The sequence below is a fragment of the Nanorana parkeri genome, unplaced genomic scaffold (genome assembly GCF_000935625.1).
Source record: "Nanorana parkeri isolate BGI_ZX_2015 unplaced genomic scaffold, ASM93562v1 scaffold1979, whole genome shotgun sequence".
Classification (NCBI taxonomy): domain Eukaryota; kingdom Metazoa; phylum Chordata; class Amphibia; order Anura; family Dicroglossidae; genus Nanorana; species Nanorana parkeri.
Window position 1 is genome coordinate 54,132 of NW_017308247.1, and position 6,105 is coordinate 60,236.

The 6,105-nt window shown below is 42.0% G+C and overlaps 1 long non-coding RNA gene across 1 annotated transcript in view; it reads right to left on the bottom strand.

Moving 5' to 3' along the window:
• LOC108800283 overlaps positions 1-4,761 on the bottom strand; it is a 22,323-nt gene extending 17,562 nt beyond the window's left edge. Inside the window, exon 1 of the long non-coding RNA XR_001942091.1 lies at positions 4,677-4,761. This is a non-coding gene — a long non-coding RNA (uncharacterized LOC108800283). The remainder of the gene's footprint in view (positions 1-4,676) is intronic.
• Between the last annotated feature and the right edge of the window lie 1,344 nt (positions 4,762-6,105).

Consider the following 6,105-nt stretch of genomic DNA (forward strand, 5'->3'; position numbering starts at 1 on the left):
AATTCGGATTCGGACGAAATTCGGTAGCGTTAGTACGAACGTTCGTTTCGTTTTCTGTTCTTATTCGTTTCTTATTCGTTTCGTTCGTTCGTTTGCAGCAAAAGTGACATTTGAGGGGGAAAAAATATTTTTCTCCTTCTCTAATGTCACTTTGCTCCAACGAACGAAATGAATAAGAAACGAATAAGAAATCAATAAGAACAGAAAACGAAACGAACGTTCGTACTAACGCTACTGAATTTCGGAAATGGAAATTCGGATTCGTTTGCATTCGTTATGTCTGTAATTCGGAATTCGGATACATCCGAATGTCCGAATTTCCGAAAATTCGTCCGAATTTCGATTCGGAACGAAACGAATCGCACATGTCTAGAATTTAACAGTTTGGGAGGAGCAGAGGAGAACATTGTAAAGATTTAGCCCTTCTGCTCCCCCTCCCTAGCCCTGCCTTATGGACCGGCTTTATCTTTTACTATATAATGAAAACAGTACCAAACATTTCTGGAAAAAAAACAGTTTTTGCTACGTTATGTTATAAAACAATTATTATTACCCAAATGTTTGACAAAAAACAGGGTCACATTGGGTAAATAGACACCAAACATATCAAGCATTAAAATTGTGTGCGCCCGATAACTCGCAAAAACTACCATACCCAAAATTGGCCATAGGCGACACTTTAAAAGCTTTTACCGCTCATCAGTTTAGTGTTATCAGTGATTGATGGCCCTAGAATTATTGCTCTCACTGCGACGTTCGCGGCGATATGTAACATGTGTGGCGTAATGGATGCAATCGTGGTTTCCGCACGTAGGCGCACTCGAAGCAAGTTTGCATGTGTATGTGGGGGACTTACATTTTTTTTTATTGTTAACTTTATATGTGACTTTTAATTTTTTTATTTATTTTTTTAACAAATTCTTTTAAACCTTTTTTTTTCACTTAACTTTATTGCTCTCACATAGGGGACTAACAAGCCCCCTTTGTGATAACCAATTTTAAGTGACAAGTCCTCTTTATGGAGACATCAGGGGTCTCCAAGACCCCTAATGTCACCTAGGGACCCCCAGAGAAGCTGATGAAGCAAACACCTGCTTCACCAGTTTCTCTCCGGTTTCTGTACCGGAGAGTGACACTGAATGCAGGAAGTGATGTAATACACATGACTACCTGCATTCGGAAGAGGAGAGGAGATCAAACGGAGACGTGTACTGAACTCCATTTGATCTCTGGCCGCAGAGCTGCTGTGCTGGTCCCGGGCTCACACCGGGCACAGCGGAGCTCGAGATTGCCAGCAGCAAAGGAGGGGGCGCACACTCACACGCATATTACAAGCGATCGGGCGTCCGAACGCTTGTATGTAAACAGCCATCGCTGGCTGTTTACATTTCATGCTGATTTCCCACTCATGCATGCCGCCTAGTGGCGGGCACGAGCGGGGCGGGACGTTTAAAAACGCCCACCCGCATTCAAGAAGCCACTGTTCGGCCATTTATTTACAACGGCCGGACAGCAGGTGGTTAAAGTGACTGTCACCACAGTAAAAAATAACAATAATACAAAGGCACCCAGTAAAAGAAAAGATTTGCTATTTACCTTTCCATGTCAGATAGCTGGGTGCTGTGCTTTCTCTTGTTAGCCCCAGATCACTATTTTGTCTTGTAGTGATGTAGTGGCAGGCTGAAGGAACCACAGCTCCCAGAGGGACAAATGCTATCTAATGCAAACAAAGTGTGAATAACAACATTGAGTATTGAATTGTTGCTTTAAAGCAGAGGTAACCAAACATCGGCCCTCCAGCTGTGGTGAAACGACAAAACCCATCATGCTGCTGAACGTCATACCTGTGGATGTCATAGTCTTGCAATGGCTTATGGGACTTGCAGTTCCACAACAGCTAGAGGGGCGAAGTTTGGCTACCCCTGCATATCTATAGCCAAACTTGCGTTCTTTTCTTTCTTTTGTTTTGTATGATAGTGTTAGATTATATTGAAGTCTGTGTCCCCCATAGGAAGATTCACCCTCTCCATTGTCAATAGGACAGAAAACAATGGAAAATCCAAAATGCTACAGTTGTCACCTGAACAGTAAGTGAGGGGAACCTTCCGATGAGGACAATTGTTTCTGTAGAATGAGGTCGCCGTGAAAACAGACCTCCTTTTCAACTAAAACATAATGAAAAATGGCATATGATTTTAAATAAGATATGGAACAGAATACAGATACGAGCCCCCCTCCCGTTCCCGCCCGGCCACCTTCCCCCCCTGGGCCTTCCCAGCCGGCCCGGAGCCGGTCGCGGCGCACCGCCGCGGAGGAAATGCGACCTGCGGGGGCCGCGTCCCCCCCGTCGAGAACAGGGGGAGTTTATCAAAACTGGAGCAGACAGGATCTGGAGCAGTTGCCCATGGCAACCAATCAGCTTCTCTCTTAGGTTTGCTCAGGTAAGATTTGATAATGAGACAGAGAAGCTGATTTCTGTTCTTATTCGTTTCTTATTCGTTTCATTCGTTCGTTTGCAGCAAAAGTGACATTTGAGGGGGAAAAAATATTTTTCTCCTTCTCTACTGTACATCAGGGGGTCCCAGGCTGCAGCCAAAGTGCACCGCGCAGCATTTCAGGAGTTGTAATGCTACCGTGCTGACGAGGAGCGCCCGCCTTTTTAGGTCCGGTTCGTAGTACTGTACGTACATTACAGGAACTTGGCTCTTGTTAGACGTGCAGACGAGGGATGCCCGCCTCTTCTTCCGGGTCACTGTGAGGTTTTTACTGCTGTCTATATCCTCATTAGAAAGATTTAATCACACTTCCTGTCCTTGAGACAAAAGGAAGTGAGAGGAAATCTAACCCTAGCAAGGGAAGTTATCATGGGAAAAAGGTGTCTCCACTGAAGATTTATCACCAATCCTTGTTTCCACGACAACCCAAAATTTTCAAAATCCAATTGTCCCAGGGGCAGAAAGTGAGGTGAAATCTTCTGAACAGGGGCACACACAGCAAAACAAACGTTACAGGGGGTTAACCCTTCGCTATGTTATCCAAAACAAACAAAAGCATTTGGGCTGGAGTTACACTTAAAAAAATTTACCTGTTTCAACTTACATACAAATTCAACTTAAGAACGAGCCTACAGTCCCTATCTTGTTCGTAAACCGGGGACTGCCTGTATATATAGTTACATACCTGTATATATAGTTACATAGTATTTGAGGTTGAAAAAAGACACGGGTCCATCAAGTATAGCGTGTATGCATGTGAATCCACATGTGTATGAGTGTGGATGAGTCCATGTGCATTCTTCTTCTTAAGTTTACCTGTACCCCTGTATGTTGCGGTCTCTTGGGAAATCGTCCAAATGCTTTTTGAATGATTCAACACTCTTAGCTGAGATCACTGCTTGTGGCAGCGAGTTTCATACCCTGACCGCTCTTACTGTGTAGAAGCCCCTACGCCCCTTGTGATTACATTTTTTCTCCACTAGTTTTAGATGGTGGCCTCTAGTTTTTGTTATGGAGTTTAACGTAAAGAGTTTATTGCTGATGTTGCTATTTCCATTGAACATCTTGTACAAGAAAATCATGCCCCCCCTTAATCTCCTCACTTCCAGCGTGAACATGTTTAGATTTAGTAACCTTGTCTCATAGGTTTGGTCCTCCCCCCCTTAATTAGTTTGGTTGCCCTCCTCTGGACACCCTCCAGTTCAAGGGCATCCTTTCTGTGGATTGGTGACCAAAACTGGACCGCATACTCCAGATGAGGCCGAACCAGCGATCTATAAAGTGGCAAAATTATAGCCTTGTCTCTGCAGTACATTCCCTTCTTAATACAAGACAGTACTCTCCGCTTTGTTTACCACGGCCTGGCATTGCAAGCTGTTATTCAACCTGTGGTCTACAATGACTAAAGTTCATTCCATTTGTGACTTCCCTAGTGTTTTACAATAAACCTTTGAATATAGAGTGAATACACAATTTGGGGTAACTCTTTTTTCCCAAGTACCCTAACACATTGTTCAAATACCACAGAAATGTTATGTTATTTCAAACATATGTTTAACTTTTTTTTTTAACATTTTTATTTCTCATAGTTTTTTACATTGTGCTTGCTGTGTATGATAAAACTCATACTATGAAATCAGTAATAATAAAACATGTGGCCTGTTTATAATCTGCAAGAAACTATGTAGAAGAGCGGATGTGATAGTTTCCTATATTATTATCTGGAGGTGGCCTAAAAAGAGGCATACAGAGAGTTATTCTCACTCTATATGAGGACAATGAGTGCTGCTATGAATTGCTATTCCCCACATCTCCAGTCGCCTGTCATGTTTACCCTATAGGAAGAGAGCCTGCAGTGCATGTGTCATCTAATCATCTGTCTTATTTTTTACAATGTCTATCTATCTGTCTGTCCGTCCGTCTATGTCTATCTATCTTCATAGCGCAGACAGTCCACTGTTGTAATTCTCAGACCCCATCCAACCATTAATCACTCCACAGGTGCAGGCAAAGCCGGCTCGCCTCTGCAGTACATCACAATTCTTCTCAAAAACAAGCCCCACTTCCGTGGATCATCATATAAAAAATAGTTATTTATTGTAATAACAAATACATGCTGTGGAACAACTTCCGATGTGTGCAACCTCTCAGGCGTTTCACCGATTGCATGAGCGGTTATACACATGAGAAGTTGTTCCACAGCATGTAATTGTTATTACAATAAATAACTGTTTTATCTATGGTGATTCACAGAAGTGTGGCTTGTTTTTGAAAACAATAGCTTTCTATATATTATATCTAGCAATCTTTTCTTTTGTTCAGACAGTTTGTTGTGACAGTTGTGTTGCAGTTGGCTAGATTGTACTGGTCTCCACTCTTATGCATTGGTGTTATGAGGCCTTGGTTGAATACTTGAGGTTAATGGCCAACACTCAAGGCCAAAGTGTGGCTTGTTATATATCTGGAGAAGTGTATTTAATTGTCTCTGGCAGGATTGCATCCACACTGAGGGTTTTTTTAAAATTTATTTTCATAAAGTAGTTGGACTAGATGGTGCCATTTTGGATGTGGTGGCGGTATTTCTTGGGTCCTAAGGCAATATAATTCTAATACAATCTCAGTACAAATTAGTAAACTAAACATGAGATTGTAGTCCATCACGGGACTCGGCTTGGAATGGTGGGTACTGTACAACACACACAGGGAACATGGGGAACAAAAGTAGTCACCCTCCAGAAGGAAGGACAGTGTCAGCACCAATTCAGAGATAATTTGAGGATCTACAGCCAAGTAATGCTCAAACAAGGTCAATTTTTGTTAACAGTTAAGGTAATTGAATGCATTTTTAAGATAGAACTCCTGAGTTTAAGGGAAATATATGATTTATATTGTCCCTGGAACATAAGTAAAAGATTCACCCAATGAGGAAACCTGTTTGGGTGACATCTGTAAGAGGTAAAGTATCCTCTTACTTTGACAAGATTTCTTCCCACTTCCCCCTGATCCTCTAACACAGGAATTGAGGGGAAATCTCACCAGTAAGGACACAGACAGCAATAGAAACCTGGTTGAAATCTACCCCGCTCTGTCCAAATTTAGATAAAATTAATTTTAAAAAATGGTTGGAGAATCACTTTAGGTCCTGGGGCTGTTGAACTCCCCTGCTGATACGTTTTGTGAAAAGTTTTTTATAATATTTATGCAACTCGCACATTTCATGATTTGACTGCATTCATCGATTTTTATGCCATTGGCAAATTGCTATTGAGCCAGCTTCTTTTATTGTTTCAGGAATTCCATGTCTAAGATGTCGCTGCGAGGTGTGGATACAATTCAGATGTTTTTCCTCTTTCACAGTGTTAACCACTTTCCATTTTAGCTGAAGCATGTAGCTTAGAAACATAGAAGAGTGACAGCAGAAAAAGACCAAGTGGTCCATCAAGCCTGTCCCTTTTTTTCTTTTTAAACCCTTTAGATCTATGTTTGTCCCAAGCATGTTTAAATTCACCTACTGTTGACTGATTCACTACCTCTGCTAGAAGTCTGTTCCAAACATCAACTACTCTTTTGCAGATGTAGCCCAGGTGCAGCCATTATCCTGGTGCAGCAT